Below are 27979 nucleotides of genomic sequence, written 5' to 3' on the forward strand. Positions count from 1 at the left end.
TTCCCAGTAGGGGCGGCCGGGCAGAGGCGCCCCTCACCTCCCGGATGGGGCGGCTGGCCAGGCGGGGGGCCGAACCCCCACCTCCCTCCCGGACAGGGCGGCAGGCTGGGCGGTGGGCTGACCCCCCCACCTCCCTCCCGGACGGGGTGGCTGGCCAGGCGGGGGGCTGACCCCCCACCTCCCTCCCGGACGGGGCGGCTGGTCGGGCTGAGGGGCTCCTCACTTCCCAGTAGGGGCGGCCGGGCAGAGGCGCCCCTCATCTCCCGGACGGGGCGGCTGGCCGGGCGGGGGGCTGACCCCCCCGCCTCCCTCCCGGACGGGGCGGCTGGCCGGGCGGGGGGCTGACCCCCCCCACCTCCCTCCCGGACAGGGCGGCTGGCCGGGCGGGGGGCTGACCCCCCCACCTCCCTCCCGGACGGAGCGGCTGGCCGATCAGAGGGGCTCCTCGCTTCCCAGTAGGGGCGGCCGGGCAGAGGCGCCCCTCACCTCTCGGACCGGGTGGCCGGCCAGGCGGGGGTCCGAACCCCCACCTCCCTCCTGGACAGGGCGGCAGGCTGGGCGGTGGGCTAACCCCCCCACCTCCCTCCCGGACGGAGCGGCTGGCCGGGCAGAGGGGCTCCTCACTTCCCAGTAGGGGCGGCCGGGCAGAGGCGCCCCTCACCTCCCGGACGGGGCGGCTGGCCAGGCGGGGGGCTAACCCCCCACCTCCCTCCCGGACGGGGCGGCTGGCCGGGCGGGGGGCTGACCCCCCCACCTCCCTCCCGGACGGGGCGGCTGGCCGGGCGGGGGGCTGACCCCCCCACCTCCCTCCCAGACGGAGCGGCTGGCCGGGCAGAGGGGCTCCTCACTTCCCAGTAGGGGCTGCCGGGCAGAGGCGCCCCTCACCTCCCGGACGGGGCGGCTGGCCAGGTGGGGGGCTAACCCCCCACCTCCCTCCCGGACGGGGCGGCTGGCCGGGCGAGGGGGCTCCTCACTTCCCAGTAGGGGCGGCCGGGCAGAGGTGCCCCTCACCTCCCGGACAGGGCGGCTGGCCAGGTGGGGGGCTAACCCCCCCACCTCCCTCCCGGACGGGGCGGCTGGCGGGGTGGGGGGTTGACCCCCCCACCTCCCTTCCGGACGGGGTGGCTGGCCGGGCGGGGGGCTGACCCCCCCACCTCCCTCCCGGACGGAGCGGCTGGCCGATCAGAGGGGCTCCTCACTTCCCAGTAGGGGCGGCCGGGCAGAGGCGCCCCTCACCTCTCGGACCGGGTGGCCGGCCAGGCGGGGGTCCGAACCCCCACCTCCCTCCTGGACAGGGCGGCAGGCTGGGCGGTGGGCTAACCCCCCCACCTCCCTCCCGGACGGGGCGGCTGGCCGGACGGGGCGGCTGGCCGGGCGGCGGGCTGGCCCCCCCACCTCCCTCCCGGACGAGGTGGCTGCCGGGCGGAGATGCTCCTCACTTCCCAGACGGGGTGGCTGCCGGGCGGAGGGGCTCCTCACTTCTGGGGCGGGGCGGCTGCCGGGCGGAGGGGCTCCTCACTTCTCGGGCGGGGCGGTTGCCAGGCAGAGGGTCTCCTCACTTCTCAGACGGGGCGGCCGGGCAGAGACGCTCCTCACATCCTGGACCGGGCGGCAGGGCAGAGGTGCTCCCCACATCTCAGATGATGGGCGGCCGGGCAGAGCCGCTCCTCACTTCCCAGATGTGATGGCGGCCGGGAAGAGGCGCTCCTTGTTTCCTAGATGGGATGGCGGCCGGGCAGAGAGGCTCCTCACTTTCCAGACTGGGCAGCCAGGCAGAGGGGCTCCTCACTTTCCAGACTGGGCAGCCAGGCAGAGGGGCTCCTCACATCCCGGACGATGGGCGGCCAGGCGGAGACGCTCCTCACTTCCCAGACGGGGCAGCAGCCGGGCAGAGGCTGCAATCTCGGCACTTTGGGAGGCCAAGGCAGGCGGCTGGGAGGTGGTTGTAGCGGGCCGAGATCACGCCACTGCACTCCAGCCTGGGCACCATTGAGCACTGAGTTAACCAGACTCTGTCTGCAATCCCGGCACCTCGGGAGGCCGAGGCTGGCAGATCACTCGCGGTTAGGAGCTGGAGACCAGCCCGGCCAACGCAGCGAAACCCCGTCTCCACCAAAAAAATACGAAAACCAGTCAGGCGGGGCGGCGCGCGCCTGCAATCGCAGGCACTCGGCAGGCTGAGGCAGGAGAATCAGGCAGGGAGGTTGCAGTGAGCTGAGATGGCAGCAGTACCCTCCAGCTTCGGCTCGGCATCAGAGGGAGACCGTGGAAAGAGGGGGGAGAGGGAGAGGGAGAGGGAGAGGGAGAGGGAGAGGGAGAGGGAGAGGGAGAGGGAGAGGGAGAGGGAGAGGGAGAGGGAGAGGGAGAGGGAGAGGGAGAGGGAGAGGGAGAGGGAGAGGGAGAGGGAGAGGGAGAGGGAGAGGGAGAGGGAGAGGGAGAGGGAGAGGGAGAGGGAGAGGGAGAGGGAGAGGGAGAGGGAGAGGGAGAGGGAGAGGGAGAGGGAGAGGGAGAGGGAGAGGGAGAGGGAGAGGGAGAGGGAGAGGGAGAGGGAGAGGGAGAGGGAGAGGGAGAGGGAGAGGGAGAGGGAGAGGGAGAGGGAGAGGGAGAGGGAGAGGGAGAGGGAGAGGGAGAGGGAGAGGGAGAGGGAGAGCTGCTGTGCTTTTTTATACCTTGGGTCTTTGCACATAATGTTCTCTTTGCTCTAGAAAATTCTCCACCTCCCCACCCTACACACTCCTTACACAACTAGCTCCTTCTAATTGTTTAGGTCTAAATCTAAATGTGATTTTCTAAGAGAGATCTTCCTAAAATTTGGATTCAGAGCAATCCCAACACCAGCGGGCTTTTTATGGAAGTTGACAAGCTAACAGTAAAATGTATATGGGACGCAAAAGACAAAAACAAACAAATAAAAAAAAGTATATGAAGATGCAAAGGACCAAGAAAAACTAAGAATCTTGAAGAAGATGTACAAAGCTCTAATAACAAAAATAAAAGAGTGATCTATTAAAATACAATGAAATAAGAACTTCATTTCTTTCACTGATACCATTAAAATTGTGGTAAAGTAAACCATAAATATGTACGGGTATGTGTGTGTATAGCCTTGTGTCCAGAATTTATAGCGTTTCTGCAAATCTGTAAGAAAAAGAAAGAGGCTGGGCGTGGTGGCTCAATCCTGTAATCCCAGCACTTTGGAAGGCTGAGGCAGGCAGATCACAAGGTCAGGAGATTGGGAGACCATCCTGGCTAATACGGTGAAACCCCGTCTCTACTAAAAATACAAAACAATTAGCCGTGCATGGTGGCAGGTGCCTGTAGTCCCAGCTACTCGAGAGGCTGAGGCAGGAGAATGGCATGGACCCAGGAGGCAGAGCTTGCAGTGAGCCGAGATCATGCCACTGCACTCTAGCCTGGGCGACAGAGTGAGACTCCATCTAAAAAAAAAAAGAAAAAAGAAAAAAGAAAAAGAAAGAGAGCCCTATAGAGAAATGAGCACAAGACTTGAACATGCACTCCACAGAATAAAATAAACAAATGGCCTCTTAACACATGAAAAGATGCTCAACCACATTAATCATAAGGGAAATGCGAATTAAAAACACAATAAATAGAGCTGGTAACTGGCAAGATGGCTGAACGGGAACAGCTCCAACCTGCAACTCCCAGTGAGATCAATGCAGAAGGCAGGTGATTCCTGCATTTCCAACTGAGCCTCTGCTGGTGATACCCAGGCAAACAGGGTCTGGAGTGGACCTCCAGCAAACTCCAGCAGATCTTCAGCAGAGGGGCCTCACTGTTAGAAGGAAAACTAACAAACAGAAAGGAATAGTGTCAACCTCACCAACATCAAAGACCAAAGGTAGATAAATCCATGAAGACAGAGAGAAGAAACCAGCGCAAAAAGGCTAAAAATTCCAAAAACCAGAATGCCTCTTCTCCTCTAAAGGATAACAACTCCTCGCCAGCAAGGGAACAAAACTGGATGGAGAATGAGTTTGATGAATTGACAGAAGTAGGCTTCAGAAGATGGGTAATAACAAATTCCTCCAAGCTAAAGAAGCACATTCTAAACCCAATGCAAGGAAGCTAAGGACCTGGAAAAAAGGTTAGGCAAATTGCTAACTAGAATAAATAACTATGTTTAGAGAAGAACATAAACGACCTGATGGAGCTGAAAAATGCAGCACAAGAACCTCATGAAGCACACACAAGTATCAATAGCTGAATCAATCAAGTGGAAGAAAGGATATCAGAGACTGAAGATCAACTCAATGAAATAAAGTGAGAAGACAAGATTACAGAAAAAAGAGTGAAAAGAAACAAACAAAGCCTCCAAGAATTATAGGACTATGTGAAAAGACCAAATCTACATCTGATTGGTATATCTGAAAGTGACGGGGAGAATGGAACCAAGTTGGAAAACACTCTTCAGGATATTATCCAGGAGAACTTCCCCAATCTAGCAAGGCAGGCCAACATTCAAATTCAGGAAATACAGAGAACACCACAAAGATATCCTCGAGAAGAGCAACCCCAAAACACATAATCATCAGATTCACCAAGGTTGAAATGAAGGAAAAAATGTTAAGGGCAGCCAGAGAGAAAGGTCGGGTTACCCACAGAGGGAAGCCCATCAGACTAACAGTGGGTCTCTCTGCAGAAACCCTACAAGCCAGAAGAGAGTGGGGGCCAATATTCAACATTCTTAAAGAATTTTCAACCCAGAATTTCATATCCAGCCAAACTAAGCTTCATAAGCAAAGGAGAAATAAAATCTTTTACTGATTTTGTCACCATCAGGCCTGTCTTACAAGAGCTCCTGAAGGAAGCACTAAATATGGAAAAGAACAACTGGTACTAGCCACTGCAAAAAACATACCAAATTGTAAAGACCATTGACGTTATGAAGAAACTGCATCAACTAATGGGCAAAATAACCAGCTAGCATCAAAATGACAGGATCAAATTAATACAAAACAATATTAGCCTTAAATGTAAATGGGCTAAATGCTCCAATTAAAAGACACAGACTAGCAAATTGGATAAAGAGTCAAGACCCATCAGTGTGCTGTATTCAGGAGACCCATCTCACATGCAAAGAAATGCACAGGCTCAAAATAAAGGGATGGAGGAAGATTTACCAAGCAAATGAAAAGCAAAAAAAAAATAGGGGTTGCAATCCTAGTCTCTGATAAAACAGACTTTAAGCCAACAAAGATCAAAAGAGACGAAGAAGGGTATTACATAATGGTAAAGGGATCAATGCAATAAGAAGAGCCAACTATCCTAAATATAAAAACACAATAAATAACACATGCATTCCTTCTAAAATAACTAAAATTTAAAACTCTGACAATAGCAAGCATTAGTAAATATGGGAAAACAAATGAAATTCTCATTAACTGGCTGGGTGCAGTGGTTCACACCTGTAATCCCAGCACTTTGGGAGGCCGAGGTGGGCAGATCACAAGGTCAGGAGATTGAGACCATCCTGGCTAACACAGTGAAACCTCGTCTCTACTAAAAATGCAAAAAAGAAATTAGCCAGGGGTGGTGGTGGGCACCTGTAGCCCCAGCTACTCAGGAGGCTGAGGCAGGAGAATGGTATGAACCCAGGAGGCGGAGCTTGCAGGGAGCCAAGATCACAGCACTGCACTCCAGCCTGAGTGACAGAGTGAGACTCTCTCTCAAAAAAAAAAAAAAAAAATTCTAATTGCTGGTAAGAGTATAAATTAGCATCACTTTGGGAAAATAATTTGGTCCATGTACTAAAGCTGATATATACATATGGTATGATCTAGTAATTTATCTCCTTGGTATATAAACAAGAGAAATGTATACATATGCTTGCCAAGCAACAAAATAGAAACTAAGTTTCTATTTTGAGTTCCATTCTTCCTATTGAATTCAAGCATTGAGTTCCATCCTTCATATTCAAGCATTCCATACTCCCTTGCCCCTGAGAGTGCATCTAATTCTGGATGATTATCTAGGAGAAAGATTGGGGTATGTGAGTACCTGACTTTTGTCTATCATCTATCCATGGTGGTATCTGCTGAGATGCCAGCATACTGTTTTGGGTTTTAGCACAACACAGGTTCCTACTGAGTTATCCTATAACTGTATATAAGAATTTTGATATTGCCTCCTGCAATTCCTGTTGGCACTCCAGAGAGAAAAACTCGATATTCCATTTCAAGTAAACCATAAGCATCCAAGTTCTTGTTGCTCTCCCACCAGAATGACATCACTTTTAGATGTCATGTATTCCCTCAAAGCTGTAGCCTATACCATGAGTCCTTTCCACTTGCCTCAGTAGCTAGACTTCTTAAATTCAAAAGCCGGGACATGAGTGGGGAGGAAGGGAGGAAGGAAGAGGCAACACCCCATACACCAGATGATACCACTCCATTATCTAAAGACTTGTAATTGCTTTTCCTTATACTCAAAATAAAATCTCTATTTTTTTTTTTTTTTTTTTTGAGACAGGGTCTTGCTGAAGTACAGAGGCTGAAACATGGTTCACTGCAGCATCAACCTTTTAGGTTCAAGTGATCCTCCCACCTCAGCCCCCTAAGCAGCTGGGATTACAGGCACATGCCACCATGCCCAGCTAATCTTTGTATTTTTTGTAGGGACAGAGTTTCTCCATGTTGCCCAGGCTGGTCTTGAACTCCTGAGCTCAAACAATATGCCTGCCTTGGCCTCCCACAGTTCTGGGATTACAGGCATGAGCCACCATGCCCAGCCTAAAATCTATACATCTTAAGTCTAAGGGATTAAAAAAGGCCATACATGCTTTGCAGCTCCTTCCATCAGGAAGTATAATCTATTTCCCCACATCTTGAATCTGAACTGGCCCTGTGACATTTTTCAACTGATAGAATAAGGTGGAAGGAAGTAGCATTGTACAACTTCCAAGGAAGGCCTCAAGAGGCCTTGCAGCTTCTGATCTGCTCTCTTGCTGCCCTGAATTTGCCATGTCAAGAAGCCCAGGCTATCCTCCTAGGGGAATGAAAGACAACATGGAGAGGGATGCCTTGCCCATAGCTAGCACCAACTGCCAGGTGGAAGGAGGCCATCTTGGACCACTGGCTAGTACAGTCACCAGCTGACTACAACTGTTTGAGTGGGCCTAGGTGAGACCAGGAGAAAACCACCCAGCTGAACTCAGCCTGAAGTGCTGACCTATGGAATCATGAGCAAATAAAGGGTTGTTGTGTTTTGTTTGTTTGTTTTGTTTTTTGAAACTGAGTTTCCCTCTTGTTGCCCAGGCTGGAGTGCAATGGCACAATCTCGGCTCACTGCAACCTCTGCCTCCCAGGTTCAAGCGATTCTCCTGCCTCAGCCTCCCAAGTAGCTGGGATTACAGGTGCCTGCCACCATGCCTGGCTAATTTTGTATTTTTAGTAGAGACAGGGTTTCTCCATGTTGGTCAGGCTGGTCTTGAACTCCTGACCTCAGGTGATCTGCCCACCTCAGCCTCCCAAAGTGCTGGGATTACAAGGATGAGCCACAGTTCCTGGCCAGGTTGTTCTTTTAAACCACTACATTTTAGGATGGTTTGTTACACAGCAGTAGACCACTGATACAGTATGGTATACAGAGCCTTGCATGATCTGGTCCTGCCTGCTTCTCCTGCCTAACTGCAGCAGCCATTGTTCCGGCTTTCTACACCCCAGGGATGCTTTGAGTTCCTTAAATGCTCATAAACTGTTTCTGCCTAGCATATTTGCACATTCTTTCCTCTGTCAGGAATACACTTCCCTCAACCATTTTCCTCGCTAAATATTTCTCATTTTTCAAGTCTTAATTTCAATATCAGAGAGGCCTTTTCTGATGAACCAATATAAACTAAATTTCCCTGGTTTTTCCCTTTGATAGCACCCTGTTCTCTTCACTTATAGTACTTATCACAATTTGTAACTAAAACGTACTTATGTGTGATTATTTAATGTATAGCTCTTCCAATAGACTGTAAGATCCATGAAGATAGGGACCATATGTGATTAATTTTCCACTCTAAACCCAGCACCCACTCCCAGAGACTCACATGTAGTAGGTGCCTAATCAACTTATGGAATAAATACATGAATGCTTTTTACTATGGCTACATACTTAAAATATTTCAGAAACATCCTGAATAAAACGTCCAATGAATGTCATTTCTTTGTAATCTGTCTACCAAGCAAGGCACACATTTGAGAATCAGATGTATTGGTTGCATTGGTTTTGCTCCCATATTGAAAGAGTAGCTGATAGGTAGGCCCAAAGTTACAGCCAAATGAAATGGTTCTAGCATCAGATGAAAGTGATATAGTTAGCACTTACTTTCAAAGCCTTCTAAATCTCTTCTTCCTATTTTGATTTCCATAGAAAATGGAAACTAATCAGACACTTTTTCTGAAAAATAAATTTATTTGTACAAATTGTTCTAAAGTCCAGAGTATCTAACTTTTTTCCATTGTAGAAATAAATCAAATTATGATGGCCTTTCCTATGAAGTCTTGCTTTTTCTAAAACTATATGCCATTTAAGTAAAAGTGTAAGTCTAGGCAGATAGAGTTTTCCAGGTGGTAATAGGACAGTGATGTAAAGAAGTTCAAAGCTACATCAAAATTAAGATGCAAAAGTGCATTCAAGGAGATACTGGTAGAACTGGAAAGTAAAGATCATCAAATCATCAAATATACAGGATGGAGCAGAACCAGCTGCAGACAATTGGAGGAGGTCCAGGTGAACACACATCATTTATTTATTGATCCATTCAAAAATTCATGAGCACCTATTATGTAACTGACACTGTTGTATATCCTGGGGATTCAGACATGATCAGCATAGACAAAAGTTTGGCTGCTCCATGGTCATCAGAGACCCAGGCCTCTTCCATCTTGCCATTTCTCCATCATTAGCACATCTTCCATCTTTAAGTTTCCCTAATCATCAAAAATGGCTACTGGAGATCCAGTCACTTTCTGTAAAATAGAAGAAAACTTGAAAAATTGAGGACAGACAGGATAGTGAACCATTGAGGTTATTGAAAACTCAAGTGACATGAAAGGTCTGTTCATCAGGGTGTGCCAACATCCTAGTCTAACATCTAGCTCCCCAGCCAGAGAAGAGAAAAAGAGAAGGACAAAAATGTGTTTTTCAAATATGCTGCCTCTTTAAATGCTTCCCACAAACTCCACCCAATAAGTTACAATTACTCTCATTGGCTATCTCTAATCTCAAGGTAGACTAGAAAATGAGGTCTTCTAGTTGAACACATTGCCTCCTGGGACAGAATTGATCCTTCTCCTTAGAAAGATGAGGAAAATGGATACTGGCTTGGCAACTAGCAGCCACTGTCACAGAGATCATGGTTGGAGTAACGTTCCAGAGAAATTAAGTGAAGATGGGGTCTAGAGCAGGGCTACCAAGATTAGATGAAAGAGGAATACTTTTTCCTTCCTCAAGGACAGGAGCACACTGATGAACAGACCTTTCATGTCACTGAGTTTTCAATAACCTCAATGGTTCATTATCCTGTCTGTCCTCAATTTTTCAAGTTTTCTTCTATTTTACAGAAAGTGACTAATGTGGATTTATTCTCAATACTCCGGATTGTTTTACAAAAAAAGTTTCTGTTAATTTACTACAATTATCTCAAGATTTGAGAACTGGTAATACATTTTTTAAAAAAATTAGGTTTGCCCTTCTAATATTTTCTTTTTAAGTTTTTAACTGTTTTATAAGAAAATATGAAGTTTCTGGAATAAGTTCTTATACGCACTTAGGCACTCTCATGAACAAGTACGTCATCACAGTGAGACCCTCTCCACCCTTCCTACATGTTTCCATTGTCCTCCAATTCCTCCATCACTGCCACATGGTCCACCATGCTGTCTTTTTTTGTATTCCACAAATATGTCTTTTTAAGGTTAATAAAATACATTCAGGATGCCAGGTGCAGTGGCTCATGCCTGTAATCCCAGCACTTTGGGAGGCCAAGGCAGGTAGATCATGAGGTCAGAAGATCGAGACCATTCTGGCTAACACAGTAAAACCCCGTCTCTACTAAAAACACAAAAAAAACCCAAAAAAATTAGCCGGGTGTAGTGGCAGGCGCCTGTAGTCCCAGCTACTCGGGAGGCTGAGGTGGGAGAATGGTGTGAACCCAGGAGGTGGAGCTTGCAGTGAGCCGAGATTGCGCCACTGCACTCCAGCCTGGGCGACAGAGCGAGACTCCATCTCAAAAAAAAAAAAAAAAAATCAGGACATGCAATTGAGTCCAGTGTTTCCAATTATTTACATGAACTCAATGGAGTTTAACTTAAATTTTTAGGCAGAGGTTATTTTCTTATTATTAGTTGATTTTTTTTTTTTTTTTTCTGAGACAGGATCTCATTCTGTTGCCCAGGCTGGAGTGCAGTGGCATGATCTCAGCTGACTGCAACCTCTGCCTCCTGAGTTCAAGCAATTCTCCCACCTCAGCCTCCCCAGGAGCTGGTTACTACAGACGTGTGCCACCACGCCCAGCTATTTTTTGTATTTTTAATAGATGGGGTTTCACCATGTTGGCCAGGCTAGTCTCAAACTCCTGACCTCAGGTGATCCCCCTGCCTTGGCCTCCCAAAGTGCTGGGATTGCAGGCATGAGCCACCGTACCCGGCCTACTATTATTATCTAATTTTATTTCAAGCCAAACACCCTGGGTTTTCCCTGGCCTTTTACTATAATCTCATTTCACATTTGCCACTGCCAGACTGGCAAAGCAGCCTCCTTTCCCAAAAGACAAGTTATTTTGAGGAGTTCCTATAACCACTCTGACTCTTCATCCTGGTTTTCCTGCCTCCATTATCAGAAGGTTTCTTTTTATGGAGCCATCATGACACATATAGGTTCTGCTTATGAAATGTACCTTCCTCAGAGTTCCAGAGTGTCCTGAGGTCAGATAAAAAATTTGTGTAACGTTTAAGATTACTTATATACTTTGATTAAAAAAATAGTCCATATCTCATTTTTTTTCATAGTAGAGAACAGTTTGCTCATATTTAAGATTTTTTAGGCCAGGCGCAGTGGCTCGCATCTGTAATAGCACTTTGGGAGGCTGAGGCAGGCGGATCACGAGGTCAGATCAAGACCATCCTGGCTAACATGGTGAAACCCCGTCTCTACTAAAAATACAAAAAAAAAAAAAAAAAAATTAGCCAGGCATGGTGGCAGGCGCCTGTAGTCCCAGCTACTCAGGAGGCTGAGGCAGGAGAATGGCATGAACCCAGGAGGCAGAGCTAGCAGTGAGCCGAGATCGTGCCACTGCACACCAGCCTGAGTGACAGAGTGAGACTCTGTCTCAAAAAAAAAAAACAAAAAAAAGATTTTTTAATGTAGTGTTATAAAAACAAGAATCCATCTCCCCACTTGCACACTGTATCTGCACTTCTTTCTCCTCCATCTCTATGAGCTCCATCACCAGATTATTTCCAGTTCAGAGCTGCCCAAGCATCTCCAAGGACAAGCTCTGGGGACAAGCTGAGTTCAGAATTTGGGTGAATATATTTCCCAGTAAAAACTGAACCTTCCTTTAAAGAATACAACCATTGGCCAGGCATGGTAGCTTATGCCAGGCATGGTAGCTTATGCAATCCCAACACTTAGGAAGGTCGAGATAGGAGAATCACTTGAGCCCAAGAGTTTGAAAGCAGCCTGGTCAACATAGAAAGACCCTGTCTCTGCAAAAGAAAAATTAAAAAAATTAGTCAGACATGGTGGTGTGCACCTACAGTCCCAGCTACCGGGGAAGCTGAAGCAAGAGGATCACTCAAGCCCAGGTGTTCGAGGCTGAAGTGAGCCATGATTGCATTACTGCACTCCAGCCTGGGCAACAGAGTGAGACCCTATCTGAAAAAAAAAAAAAAGTCATAGATCTAAAACAAAATAAAGCAAAACGAAAACATGCATGCACACACATCCAAAAACCAATGTAGAAATCACTAAACAGACAAACATATTTGCCGCTAAATTTATGGCTTATAAAAATGAAAATAAAGTGGACAAATAGTGGCTATTGGTTGTATTTTGTGCCTCCAGCACACCCCTCTTTTCTGGAAGCCAGCACAGCTATTTCCTACAAGGACTGCAATTCATGTGGTTTCAGTGCAGCTGTCCTGACCCTCTCCCTGTCTCCAGTTGGGGAGGCCAGAGTGTGTCAGGATCAGCCTGGGTCTTGGCTAAGATTTCTCATGTAGAAGTTGTAAAAGAAAGGGCCTTTCTCTCTCAAAGGTGGCAAGTTGTGAGAAAAAGGAAATCTGGAGCTGCCTATAACCATCGTCCCTAACCCTAGAAATAAGTTATCTACAATAGACAAAAAAGAGGCTAATATGTAAAAGCAGTCAGGAATAGCAAGATGAAAAGAGGCAGAAACCTGAAAACAATATTTGGGATCTCGGATTCCACACATTTTCTTTTCTGCTTTAAAGAGTTTGTATGGGGTTGCCGGGCACGGTGGCTCACGCCTGTAATCCCAGCACTTTGGGAGGCCAAGGCAGGTGGATCAAGAGGTCAGGAGATTGACATCATCCTGGCTAACACTGTGAAACCCCATCTCTACTAAAAATACAAAAAAAATCAGCCGGGTGTGGTGGCATGTGCCTGTAGACCCAGCTACTCAGGAGGCTGAGGCAGGAGAATGGTGTGAATCCGGGAGGCAGAGCTTGCAGTGAGCCAGGATCACATCACTGCACTCCAACCTGGGCGACAGAGCAAGACTCCATCTCAAAAAAAAAAAAAAAAAAAAGTTTGTATTGGGTTTCTGTTACTCACTCTGGGTTTCCTAACAGTGCCTGTCTACTGCAGACCAGAAGACACATACACCAAAAGGCATTCTGGAGAAAACTAAAGATATCTGCTGGTGTATAAAGTTATGTCTGTCTTAAACAGATTTTATAAATTTTCCAGATTGTTTTAGCAGACTTACTGTTATTCACAAATTATTTACATTGAGTTGGTTTGATGATGTCTGCCAAGTCTTTTAACACTCCATTCTTTCAGCTAAACTCAATTACACACTTTTTTAAAAAACATGTGAGCTCTTTGCATAACTACTAGAGTCCTTTTAAACATGTTGCTGATCAATAGCACCTTCGACAATTAAAATTTAGGGATAAAAGAGGGACAAAATTCAAACCTACCATTCCCATAGTTTTTATTAACTTCATGAAACAGTGTGTCAAGAGAGGATATTATGGGTTGAAATGAGTATTCAGAGATTTTATTTACCCATTATATTAGAGATGGTAGTTTTTGCATTACTTCATTAGGATGCTTATTTTAGATTCCCAAATCAGTTTCATTTCCTGTGCATCACTAACATTTGGAAAGGTCAGGTATTTTAAAACATCTTTATTTCCTTAAGTTGTCCCCAGAAAAGAATATTTATTTCTGGTCATTTTAATGGTTGTTGTTAAAATTATCAGCATACTACCTTGGATGCCTTGACTTAAAAGACTGATTTCTATCATCCATCTAGCCTACCGTTGGTTAGTGAAGATATCTTCTCAATGCATTTTGAGTAATAACCAAGGTAAAAGGTGGTCATTGTTCTGAAGAACAAAGTCCTGAGTGGCACCACAGCTATAGCAACCTATAAGCAAGTGTGCCTGGCCCCAAGTCTATGTCTCATCTCTGCTAGAAAAAATGACAGGCAATTGAATGGTGTGATATTAAATTTAGAACCCAGAAAACATGGAAATTAATTTGTATATATCTATGGGAGAAGAGAAAATAATATTTTTTTTTTTTTTGAGACGGAGTCTCGCTCTGTCGCCAGGCTGGAGTACAGTGGTGCAATCTCGGCTCACTGCAACCTCCGCCTCCTGGGTTCAAGTGATTCTCCTGCCTCAGCCTCCTGAATAGGTGGGACTACAGGCACCTGCCACCAAGCCTGGCTAATTTTTTGCATTTTTAATAGAGACGAGGTTTCACCATGTGGGCCAGGATGGTCTCAATCTCCTGACCTCATGATCCACCAACCTCGGCCTCCCAAAGTTCTGGGATTACAGGCATGAGCCACCACACCCGGCCTAAAAATGTTTTTAAGTATGAGAACTAGCATAACCCCTGTAATCTAAGCTAAAACTCAAGAAATAAACCAAAGGAATTTTAATTTTAAAATGTTTGCATTCTTTTTTTTTCTTTCATGAGGTGGGGTCTTGCTATGTTGGCCGGGTTTGTCTTGAACTCTTGGTCTCAAGCAACCCTCCCACCTCAGCCTCCCAGAGGGCTAGGATTATAGGCATGAGCCACCGTGTCTGGCCTAAAAAATGCCTTTTTTTTTTGAGACGGAGTCTCGCTCTGTCACCCAGGCTGGAGTGTAGTGGTGTGATCTCGGCTCACTGCAAGCTCAGCTTCGCGGGTTCATACCGTTCTCCTGCCTCAGCCTCTTGAGTAGCTGGGACTGCAGACGCCTGCCACCACGCCCAGCTAATTTTTTGTATTGTTAGTAGAGGCGGGGTTTCACCGTGTTAGCCAGGATGGTCTCGATCTCCTGACCTTGTGATCCGCCTGCCTCGGCCTCCCAAAGTGCTGGGATTACAGACGTGAGCCACCACACCCGGCCAAAATGCTTACATTCTTAATCTTCACAGTCACCTTGAGAATGACAAGTGGCCAAAAAAGCAAGGAGAAGTGAACCATCATTCAAACTCATCCAAACTATTGAGAAGCAACTCAGAATACACATCCTGGGGATGGCTGTTCATGTACATCAGTCATATTTGTTGAGAAAAAAATATATTATTGATCCAGTCAAGATGAAGGACTTACTCTACCCTCAAGTAAACCTTAAGAACTGCTATAACTTTAACTACAGCCTTTCTCTCGCCAGAGTTAACGTATACCTACACACAATAGCGATATTTCATTATTAACCATTTGTATTGCCTTTTTAATTTTTATAAACTGTCAACAATGGTTTTCAAACATTAAGAATATACAACACCTCCATAAGCCACAGCAATCCATCTTCAAACAATGTAAATCCAACGACACGAGTCACACACTGGGTGACTCAGTAAAGTCAAGGCTATGCTAAGCTAATGATTCATCATTAATCTGAATTCATATTCATGTTTCTCCATGCTTGAAGGCAAACACAAGAGATTAAATTATTTTTAAAATGCATCTTCTTGACAAACACACCAGACTGGCAAGTAAAAATGGTAACTTCATTTGATGCCAAGCTTCCCTGAAGTAAATCAGATATTTCTGCAGAGCTCAGATAGAGCCATGCGTTTCAAAAGGCCCTGAAAGGTGTGAGCCACACAAGGGAACACGAAAGAGAAACCTGAAATGCCCAGGTCCTGATCTTCTTGCATATCAGGGGTTTATCAGGAATGTTGGAAAGTAAGGAAGAGAGAGCATAGAGCTTCTGTTATCTTCCTGCGCAATGCAAATCACTGTATTTTCCTTAACCTCAGCTTCATTACTATGAAATTAAAAGTGCAAATCAACCTATTTGCCTACCAGGTTATGGTAAAGACTAAACACCTCCTCCCTCAAAAAAGAGTAAAGAAAAGCATCTCTAGTCTGGCCTTGTCCCAATACCTATAATTTCCACTTATTACTGCTTTTGAATTAAGGCATGTATTCTCAATCCTGCTGCATGATAGGCTCACCTGGGGAGCTTTTAAAAATGTTATTGTCCAAACCCCATCCCAACCAATTAAATTACAGTCTCTGGAGGTGAGGCTTAGGCACTCATAGGTAATTTTTTGAGAGTACTCAGGTGATTATGATGTGCGGCCATGGTTGAAAGTCACGAGAACAGCAATTGTCATAGCATGGATCCCAAACCAGCATTAGCATCACCAGCTTACTGGAAATAAAATTTTTGGCCCCACCTCAGACCAATGGAATCAGACAGTTTAGGAGCAGGATCCAGCAATCTGATCTGCATTTTTAACAAGCCCTCCAGGGGATATTGATGTAAGCTAAACTTAGAGAACGTTGCAATAGAATAAGGTATTAAGGATCCCAGTTAAAATTCAGTGTTAACTAGAAGTTGTAACATGATGCCTTACTAGATTGACATGTACTTTATTCTGAATCATTGGCAATTTTAATATATTAACCACTTAAACTGTTCCTGAAAGAATGAGACAGAAAATAATGAGCATAGATGGAAAAATAAGTAGAAAAGGGATGTGGCCAGTGCTGTCCAATACAAATATAATGTGTGACTGGCTGTGGTGCCTCACACCTGTAATCCCAGCACATTGGGAGGCTGAGGCAGGTGAGTCACTTGAGTTCAGGAGTTCAAGACCAGCCTGGCAACATGGCAAAACCTTGTATCTAGAAAAAAAATACAAAAAATTAGCCAGGCATGGTGACATGCCTGTAGTCCCAGCTACTCAGGAGACTGAGGCAGGAGGATCACTTGAGCCCACAAGGTGGAGGTTGCAGTGAGCTGAGATGGTGCCACTGTACTCCAGCCTAGGCGACAGAGAGAGACTCTATCTTAAGAAAATAAAAATAAATAAACAATAAGTAAATAAATATATATAATGTATATATAAATAAGTGTATAATAAATATATACATAATGTGAGGCACAAATATGAGTCACAAATGCAAGCCACTACTTAATATAAAGGTTTCTAATATCCTTATTAAGAGTAAAAAAGAAACCAGTAAAATTACATCTAAAATATATTTATTGGGAGGGGTCAAGATGGCTGATTAGAAGGAGCTGTAGTCAGTGGCGCCTACCAGGAAGAATGCAAACAGTGAGTGAATCCTGCACTTTCAACTGAGGTATCCAGGTTCTCTCATTGGGACTGACTAGGCAGTTGGCGTGACCCACGGAGAGCGAGGAAAAGCAGGGTAGAGTGACAGCCCACCTGGGATTTGCATGGGGCAAGGGGAGCTCCCACCCCAGCCAAGGAGGTGCTGAGTGATTGTGCTACCCCACCTGGGGAAACCACACTTTTTCCATGGATCTGTGCAACCCGCGGATCAGATCCCCTCCTGAGCCCACACCACCAGGCCCTTGGGTCCCAAGCACAGAGCTGTGAAGACCCTCAGCAGCTGCTTGGGTTGTGGCCAGCAGCAGCAGGGGCGAGACTGCTTAAGACAACTGAGTTCCTAGGGATAGGGTCAACCAAAATCAATGCAGCTCCAGTTGGCCGTTTTCCCCACCAGTGCCAGGGAGACCAGGCAGTTTGGACCAGGAGGAATCCCCACAACATAGCACAATGGCTGTGGCAGATCGTGGCCAGACTGCTTCTTTAGGTGGGACCTGGATCCATCCCTCCTCACCAAGCAGGGTCTCCCTGCAGGAGTTTCAGCAACTCCAGCCAGGGGTTTACAGACAGAACTCTGATGTCTCTGGGACAGAGCCCCTGATGGGAGAGGTGGCCACGGTCTCCATGGTTCAGGGGACTTAGTCTTTGCCACCTGGGCAGTCTGGAGGAGGGGATTCCCCCCAGTGCAGTGCACCTGCTCCCCAGAGGGGCAGACAGAGTGCTTTATTAAGCGGGTCCCTAATCCCGTGCCTCCTGACTGGGTGAGACCCCCCTGCCCAACAGGGGTCACCAGACACCTCATGTATGTTCTAGCCAGCATCAGGTTGGTACCCCTCTGGGACAGAGTTCCCAGAGGCAGGAGTAGGCAGCCATCTTTGCTGTTCTCCAGCCTCCACTGGTGACACCTCCAGGTGTGGGAGGGACCCAGGTGAATAGGTTCTGGAGTGGACCCCCAGCAAACCACAGCAGCCCAATGGAAAAGGGGCCTGACTGTTAGAAAAACAAACAGAAAGCAACAACATCAACAAAAAAGACCCCACAAAAACCCCATCCAAAGGTCAGCAGCCTCAAAGATTGAAGGTAGATAAGTTCACAAAGATGAGAAAGAATCAACATAAAAACACTGAAAACTCAAAAAGCCAGAGTGCCTTTTCTCCTCCAAATGATCATAACACCTCCCCAGCAAGGGCACAGAACTGGGCTGAGGCTGAGATGGATGAACTGATAGACGTAGGCACCAGAAAGTGGGTAATAACAAACTTTGCTGAGCTAAGGGAGTATATTCTAACCCAATGCAAAGAAGCTAAGATCCATGATAAAACATTATAGGATGTGTTAACCAGAAAAACCAGTTTAAAGAGAAACATAAATGACCTGATGGAGCTGAAAAACACAATATGAGAACTTCAAAATGCAACCACAAGTACTGATAGTCAAATAGACCAAGCGGAGGAAAGAATCTCAGAGCTTGAAGACTATCTTGCTGAAATAAGACAGGGAGATGAGATTAGAGAAAAAAGAATCAAAAGGAACAAAAAAAACCTCTGAGAACTATGGGATTATGTAAAAAGACCTAACCTATGACTGACTGGGGTCCTGAGATGGGGAGACGGAACAAAGTTGGAAAACATACTTCAGGATATCATCCAGGAGAACTTCCCAACCTAGCAATACAGGCCAACATTCAAATTCAGAAAATCCAGAGAACCCCAGTAAGATACTCCATAAGAAGATCAACCCCAAGACACATAATCATCAGATTCTCCCAGGTTGAAATGAAGGAAAAAAATGTTAAGTGCAGCCAGAAAGGTCAGGTCACCTACAAAGGGAAGTCCATCAGACCAACAGTCGACCTGACAGCAGAAACCCTACAAGCCCAAAGAGATTGGGGGGTTGGTATTCAACATTCTTAAAGAAATTTCCAACCCAGAATTTCATGTCCAGCCAAACTAAGCTTCATAAGTGAAGGAGAAATAAAATGCTTTTCCAACAAGCAACTGCTGAGGGAATTCAACACCACCAGGCCTGTCTTGTGAGTGCTCTTGAAGGAAGCACTAAATGTGGAAAGAAAAAACTGTTACCAGACACTACAAAAAACACACTGAGTATACAGACCAATGACACTATGAAGCAACTACATTAACAAGTCTGCAAAATAACCAGCTAGCATAATGATGACAAAATCAATTTCACACATAACAATATTAACCTTAAATGGAAATGGGCTAAATACGCTAATTAAAAGACCACAGAATGGCAAGCTGGATAAAGAGTCAAGACCCATACGTGTGCTGTATTCAAGAGACCCATCTCACATGCAAAGACACACATAGGCTCAAAATAAAGGAATGGAGGAAAATTTGCCAAGCAAAAGGGAAGCAGAAAAAAGCAGGAGTTGCAATCCTAGTTTCCAACAAAAGAGACTTTAAACCAACAAAGATCAAAAAAGACAAATAAGGGTATTATGTAATGGTAGAGGGATCAACTCAACAAGAAGAGCTAACTATCCTAAATATATATATATACACCCAAACAGGAGCACCCAGATTCATAAAACAAGTTCTTAGAGACCTACAAAGAGACTTAGACTCTCACAAAATAATAATAGGAGACTTTAACACTACACTGTCAATATTAGACAGATCATCAAGACAGAAAATTAACAAAAATATTCAGGACTTGAACTCTGGATCAAGTGGACCTGATAGATATCTACAGAACTCTCCACCCAAAAAAACAACAGTATGTACATTCTTCTCAGCACCACATGGCATTTACTCTAAAATTGATCACATAATTGGAAGTAAAATACTTCTCAGCAAATGCAAAAGAACTGAAATCATGTCAGTCTCAGACCACAGCACAATCCAATTAGAACTCAAGATAAGGAAAACCACACAACTACATGGAAATTGACCAACCTAACCCTGAGTGACTCCCGGGTAAATAATGAAATTAAGGCAGAAATTAAGTTCTTTAAAACTAATGAGAACAAAGAGACAGCATACCAGAATCTCTGGGATGCAGCTAAAGCAGTGGTAAGAGGGAAATTTATAGTACTAAATGCCCACATCAAAAAGCTAGAAAGATCTCAAGTTAACAACCTAACATCTCAACTAAAAGAACTAGAGAACCAAGAGAAAACAAACCCAAAACTAGCAGAAGAAATAACCAAGACCAGAACAGGAAATGAAGGAGCTAGAGACCAAAAAAACCCTTCAAAAAATCATCAAATCCAGGAGCTGTTTATTTGAAAAAATTAATAAAATAGATAGACCACTAACTAGACTAATAAAGAAGAAAAGCGAGCAGAATAGACACAATAAGAAATGATAAAGGGAATATCACCACTGACCCCACAGAAATACAAACAACCATCAGAGAATACTATAAACTACACAAGTAAACTAGAAAATCTAGAAGAAATGGATAAATTCCTGGACACATAAATCCCCCAAGACCAAACCAGGAAGAAGTTGAATTCCTGAATAGACCAATAATGAGTTCTAAAATTGAAGCAGTAATAAATAGCCTAACAACCAAAAAAGAAGCCCAGGACCAGGTGGATGTACAGCTGAATTCTACCAGAGGTACAAATAGGAGTTTGTACCATTTCTTATTAAACAATTCCAAACAATTGAAAAGCAGGTCCTCCTCTCTAACTCATTTTATGAGGTCAGCATCATCCTGATACCAAAACATGGAAGAGATACAACAAAAAAGAAAACTTCAGGCCAATATCCCTGATGAACATCAATGCAAAAATCCTCAATAAAATTCCGGCCAAACAAATCCAGCAGCACATCAAAAAGCTTATCCACCACAATCAAGCCAGCTTCATCCCCAGGATGCAAGGCTTGTTCAACCTATGCAAATCAATAAATGTAAGTCATCACATAAACAGAATTAGAGACAAAACCACATGATTATCTCAATAGATGCAGAAAAGGTCTTCAATAAAATTCAACATCCCTTCATGTTAAAAACTCTCAATAAACTAGATATTGAGGGAACATCTCTCAAAATAATAGCAATTTATGACAAATTGACAGCCAATACCATACTGAATGGGCAAAAGCTGGAAGCATTCCATTTGAAAACCAGCAAAAGACAAGGATGCCCTCCCTCACCACTCCTATCTAACATAGTATCAGAAAGTTCTGGCTAGAGCAATCAAGAAGAGCAAGAAATAAAGCATATTCAAATAGGAAGAGAGGAAATCAAATTGTCTTTGTTTGCAGATGACATGATCCTATATCTAGAAAACCCCATCGTCTCAGCCCAAAAGCTTCTTAAGCTGATAAGCAACTTCGGCAAAGTCTCAGGATACAAAATCAGTGCGCAAAAATCACAAGCATTTCTATACACCAACAGCAGACAAGTAGAGAGCCAAATCATGAATGAACTCCCATTCACGATTGCTACAAAGAGAATAAAATACCTAGGAATACAGCTAACAAGGGAAGTGAAGGACTTCTTCAAGGAGAACTACAAACCACTGCTCCAAGGAAATAAGAGAGGACACAAACAAATGCAAAAACATTCCAAGCTGATGGATAGGAAGAATCAATATCATGAAAATGGCCATACTGCCCAAAGTAATTTATAGATTCAATGCTATTCCCCTTAAACTACCATTGACATTCTTCACAGAATTAGAAAAAACTATTTTAAAATTTATATGGAAACAAAAAAGAGCCCATATAGCCAAGACAATCCTAAGCAAAAAGAACAAAGCTGGAGGTATCATGCTACCCAATTTCAGACTATACTACAAGGCTACAGTAACCAAAACAGCAGGACACTGGTACAAAAACAGAAACATAGACCAAAGGAACAGAATAGAGAACTCAGAAATAAGACCGAACATCTACAACTATCTGATCTTTGACAAATCTGACAGAAACAAGCAAAGGGGAAAGTATTCCCTATTTAATAAATGGTCCTGGGAGAACTGGCAAGCCATATGCAGAAAATGGAAACTGGATCCCTTTGTTACACCTTATACAAAAATTAACTCAAGATGGATTAAAGACTCAAATGTAAAACCCAAAACTATAAAAGCCCTAGAGGAAAATCTAGGCAATACCATTCAGGACATAGGCACAGGCAAAGATTTCATGACAAAAATGTCAAAAGCAATTGCAACAAAAGCAAAAAATTGAGAAATGGGATCTAATTAAACCAAAGAGCTTCTGCACAGCAAAAGAAACTATTATTAGAGTGAACGGACAACCTACAGAATGGGAGAAAACTTTTGCAATCTATCCATCTGACAAAAGTCTAATATCCAGAATCTACAAGAAACTTAAACAAATTTAAGAAAAAACAAACAATCCTATTTAAAAAAAAAATGGGCAAAGGGCATGAATAGACATTTCTCAAAAGACAACACGACATTTATGGCCAGGTGTGGTAGCTCATGCCTGTAATCCCAGCACTTTGGGAGGCCAAGGAGGGTGGCTCATGAGGTCAAGAGATCAAGACCATCCTGGCCAACACGGTGAAACCCCGTCTCTACTAAAAATACAAAAATTAGCTGGCCATGGTGGCAGGCACCTGTAGTCCCAGCTACCTGGGAGGCTGAGGCAGGAGAATGGCTTGAACCTGGGAGACAGAGGTTGCAGTCAGCCAAGATTGTGCCACTGCACTCCAGCCTAGCAACAGGGTGAGATTCTGCCTCAAAAAATTAATTAATTAATTAATTAATTAATTAAAGTTTCTGCTCTTGATTTTTTAGGAGGTCTTTTTCAGTAGGATGATTATACAGGGCTGATGGGTCACTGGCTGTAGATAGCATTTTCTTATAAGTTCTCAGGCCCGGCCAGCTATGTAATCTGTGGGGCCCAGTGCAAAATGAAAATATAGGGCCCCATGTTTATCAAGCAGGGGGAAAAAGTGCCTTCAAGACTAGTAAAATATAACACTTTCTCCTTTCTTCTGTAGTCTCTCTTCAACCTGTCATTGTGTTTTTTGCTATTTGAGGCAACAGGCCCTGGGAATGGAGTGGGGGAGGGGCTGGGGAAAGATACTCAAGGTTGAGTAGGGACTTCCGCAGGCAAAAGAGAGGCTGCCCTGGAATTTGGCACATTCAAGGGTGTCAATTAACCCAATATACTTTCAGTTGTTTTTACGTTGTAAAACCTAGAACTCGGCTGGACGCGGTGGCTCACACCTGTAATCCCCACACTTTGGGAGGCTGAGGCAGGTGGATCGTGAGGTCAAGAGACTGAGACCATCCTGGCCATCATGGTGAAACCTCATCTCTACTAAAAATACAAAATTAGCTGGGCGTGGTGGTACATGCCTGTAATCCCAGCTACTCAGGAGGCTGAGGCAGAAGAATTGCTTGAACCCAGGAGGCGGAGGTTGCAGTGAGCCAAGATCGCGCCACTGCACTCCAGCCTGGTGACAGAGCAGGACTCTGTCTCAAAAAAAAAAAAAAGAAAAAAGAAAAAAGAAACTGGAACTCTACCAAAGACACAAAACAATGAATATAAGTCTGACCTTATTTTCAACAAAACATACTTTTTGAATTTGGTTGCCGGTAGAAATAGGAATGTGGAATAATCCTAAAACTTCCCAAGATTTTATACTACACAAGTTAGGTCTTTTTGCTTCCCCTTTAGAGATAAATCGCCTCTTTCAAACATGAATCCCTTTACTTCCAAGAGAATGAGGAATGGCTCTGAGAATCTCAGCAGTTTGGCTCCGAGACAAATGAGCTGACTCTTTAAACAGTGGGAGGTGTCAAGAGAAGCCAACTTCAAGGAAATCCAACTTTTTCCTCCCAGCCTCCTCCTCCTGACATACTGATCCAAAAACACATAGGACCTGACCATTTGTAAGAAATGGTGTCACTAGAAAGTCAAATACTACATGTTCTCACTCATAAGTAGGTCTAAAAAATGTACACATGTAGATAAAGACAGTAGATTGATAGACAATGGAGGCATCAAAGTGAGAGGGAATGGGAGGGGGTGGGAAGAGGTTGGGTGATGAGAAATTACTTAATGGGTACAATGTACATTATTCAGGGGATGGATATCTTTTTTTTTTTTTTTTTTTTTAGATGAAGTCTCTCTCTGTCACCCAAGCGGGAGTGCAGTGGCACAATCTCGGCTCACTGCAACCTCTGCCTCCCGGGTTCAAGTGATTCTCCTGCCTCAGCTTCCTGGGACTACAGGTGTGTGCCACCACTCCTGGCTAATTTTTGTATTTTTAGTAGAGAAGGGGTTTCACTATGTTGGCCAGGCTGGTCTCAAACTCCTGATCTCGTGATCCACCCGCCTCAGCCTCCCAAAGTGCTGGAATTATAGGCGTGAACCACTGTGCCCGGCCTAATATCTTAAAGCCCTGACTTGACCACTACACAATCTATGCATGTAACAAAATTGCACATGTACCCCATAAATATATACAATTATTAAAAAAAAAAGAAATGGTGTCAGAAAATGGGACTTAGGAGAATGATTGGAAACTCCTTTTCTTACTTACTTATTGATTGATAATCTTTCTTAAATCACAAAGGTTCTGAGGTGACTTTAAAAGTAATATATACACAAAAGAGTACAATAAAAATGAACACCAAGAAAGATATAAATCAGACTATATTGTTAGAGGGGGAAAAAATAGGACTCCACTTCATAAGCCAAAAGGCCCAGAGAGATAACAAAGGTTGGTTTGCAAATTGTCTGAGTTCCTTGTGACCCAAAGTAAAAATGGAAATATTGTCAATGTCATTGTTTCCCCACATTGTTCACGAGAAGAAAAGCCCTGGTTTCCCAAACAAAGCAAAATATTTTCAGTATTTATCCATCTGATGCTGAGGATTATGATGGATGACTCCCCTCTAACATTAGTTGGGGAGGGCTCTTAATTGGCTATTTCTTGTGGCTTCAATAATAGGCAAAAGCACTACTACAAATAAAAAATAGAAATAAATAACTGGGGGTGGTGGCTCACACCTGTAATCCTATTACTTTGGGAGGCTGAGGCAGGCTGATTGCTTGAGCCCAGGAGTTCAAGACCAGTCTGAGCAACATGGTAAAACCCCATCTCTACCCGAAAAAAATACAAAACTTAGCTGGGCATGGTGGCACCTGCCTATAGTCCCAGCTACTCAGGAGACTGAGGCAGGAGGATCACTTGGGAGGCAGAGGTTGCAGTGAGCTGAGACTGTGCCAAGGCACTCCAACCTGGGCAACAGAGACAGACCCTGCCTCAAAAAAATAAAATAAAATAAAACAGAAACAATATATCTATATTTCTGTCAATTCAATTCATTCCTCTGAATCAATTTCATATTTGGTGATGAGTATAGGTATGTGTATTTCCAAAGCTGGGAAATGGCTTGGGAAGGGAGTAGATGGACCCAGAATTCTAGAACCCAGGACTTGCTGGTAAGCATGTACAAACTCTTTGAGGAGAAAAGGCCTACTGTTGACAGTTTATCTAACACTTTGTCAAACTGCAACAGAAAGAAAATTCATAGCCATGGTCTGTGACTAAAGAAACCAGATCCCATTTTAAGGCCAAATCCTTATAACCTGTTCTTACTTATATGATTGGAAACCACCTTCGCCTTTCATCTTTTACAAAGCAAGTCACTCCTTTCTTTATATACAGACTAGAGATTGGATAACGTGAAAGATGACAGACATTGTCAAACTTGCCCTAGTCACTAGAGTGACTGATGGCCTCCTGAGAATGTCCAGACCTTCTGGCTTAGTGTAAATGACTCGGGCTATAAATAAAACGTCAGCCTGGCCAGCGTAAATCTACTAAGGCTAAGAAGTTATTAAAACAGAACCATGAGACGTTACTCAATGAGCCCAGTCTGACACGTGTGGCTATGACTTAAGTCCTCATTTGAGTGCTAAACTAATGCCCCCTTACAGACAGAAATATCTGTAAAGACTCTGTCACTGGAATAAATTACAAAATTCCTTTACTGCGTTAATACTTTGAAGACCTTTGAAATCAAGTTATTCAGATGAGTGCATGAAGTCCCAAAAGGTGATGGTAAACAGTGAAGATGTAGTAGGCATGGGGGTCTTACATCAGGAGAAAGAGAAAATAAAGTTTTAACAGTCCAAATAGGAAAACTGACATGGGGTAACAATTAATTATAAATATAGACATAACAAATTTAAATTTCTAAAATTCTATGAGAATATGATCATAAAGGAAGCAATAGATTTTAGCCTTCAAATTAACTTTCTGGTATTTGTCTTAGGTATGAAAAATTCCAGATGGCCACTTCAATTTATAGTAAAGTTACTGTATAAACTCTGGCACTTAAGCAAAATAGTTCATCAATTATATATACTTAGAATGTATCATTTTGCGGGGCCAGGTGTGGTGGCTCACACCTGTAATCCCAGCACTTTGGGAGGCTGAGTCAAGTGGATCACTTGAGGTCAGGAGTTCGAGACCAGCCTGGCCAACACGGGGAAACCTGTCTCTACTAAGACTACAAAAACTAGCCGGGTGTGGTGGCAGGCACCTATAATCCCAGCTACTTGGGAGGCTAGGGTAGGAGAATTGCGTGAACCCAAGAGGCAGAGGTTGCAGTGAGCCAAGATCATGCCACTGCACTCCAGCCTGGGACACAGAAGGAGACTCCATCTCAAAAAATAAAGTATCATTTTGCCATAAATTTGGAAATCTAATTTCATGAGAATTTATTGAAGACATTTTTTAAAATCCCACTGAAGTGTCAAAATATGTTTTTATAGTCACTTCAATGTTAATTATATATTTTTATTTTGGCTGCGACAGTAATTATCATCTTAATTAAATTTTTATCACTAGTGCTCATTTCAATGCATTAAATATTATACTTAATGAATGGAAAGTAGTTTAATATCATCTGAAATTCGGTGGAGCCTTTGTAAAGCTAATTTTTCTGCAAGGATGGATCTTAAAAATGCCTCAACCTGATAGATTTGCAGCCAAAGTAATGTCAGTTTAACTTGAACACTCAGCGACCCAAGAAGAGGAATAGTTCTTTATTCCAGTAGCAGCTTTATTAGCCAAAAGAATATTGCCCTGAGTGTAATAAAATTCTTACTGTCCAATCAGGTCTTCAGCAATTCAGTTCATCTTCATTCCTCTTTCCAACTTTGCAGCAAAAAGAGTAACCATTAGATGTAGGTCTCCTCAGAGCCCAGCCTTTTCCATTCAGGGCTGGCATTGCTGAAACATCAGCACCTGTTTCTGTAGCGAAGTAAATAAGTGGATAGCACCTCCCTTCATAGCTCATTCTCCCATTTGTAATCATAGACTTGCGTGATTATTTAATCAATGCCTGTCTCATCCAACAGGACATATGTGACAAAAGGGTGAACACAGGGTCCAGGGTGAACACAGGGTCCAGCTTGCACACCGCTGTGCCTTGTACTGTGCCAGGCCCTTACCCACATAATAAATATTTGTTGACCGAAGAAACGAAAATTTAACTTGGGGAATACAAATAACAAGCTTCATGATGCCTACCTCACCCTTAATCCAAATGGTGGAAACAGAGAGATTTGAACCTAATTCTTATTTATATTTTAAACTCTTTTAGTTATATTCTTTATCATATATTGGTTAGAATATTTTATTTAGAAAGGTGTGCTTTGATTTCATAAGCAATTAGTGCATTTACCACTAATTGGTAAACAATGAATATGAACAAACCTTTGTATGATGCTAAGGAATGCAGAATGCTGTCATTCCTTAGTCCATAACACTAAGAAATGACAACAAGGCAGTTGTCTAGGATGCAAAGCCCAACCTACAGGAGCTACAGGACTTTATAGGACATTAGGCCTCTCAATGAAATCATATCCAACATATCCCAGTACATGGGAGAATTGCATTTTTGTTCTGGGATTGTGCCCACCCTGGTCTATGGCATGGACTTTTCCCTCTGATCTTTTTTCTCATCTTCTTAAATCTTCTCTCTCCTCATTACCTATCTCCTTACAGCCAGACCTGTGGAGAGCTGCAGGATCACATGGGATATTCCTTTAGAAGACATCCATCGTATTTTCCTATTTTCCTGTCTTCATCTCTACACAGGGAACCTTGACATTTTTCCCCTTTGGATTATTTTTCAAGTATAAATAAATCAGAATCCCCTTGAACTGAAGACACCTCTTCAACATTTTAAGTAATATATTTTTGAAAAAGATGCAGTGATC

The sequence above is a fragment of the Gorilla gorilla genome, chromosome 5, assembly GCF_029281585.2.
Source record: "Gorilla gorilla gorilla isolate KB3781 chromosome 5, NHGRI_mGorGor1-v2.1_pri, whole genome shotgun sequence".
NCBI classification, from domain to species: Eukaryota; Metazoa; Chordata; class Mammalia; order Primates; family Hominidae; genus Gorilla; species Gorilla gorilla.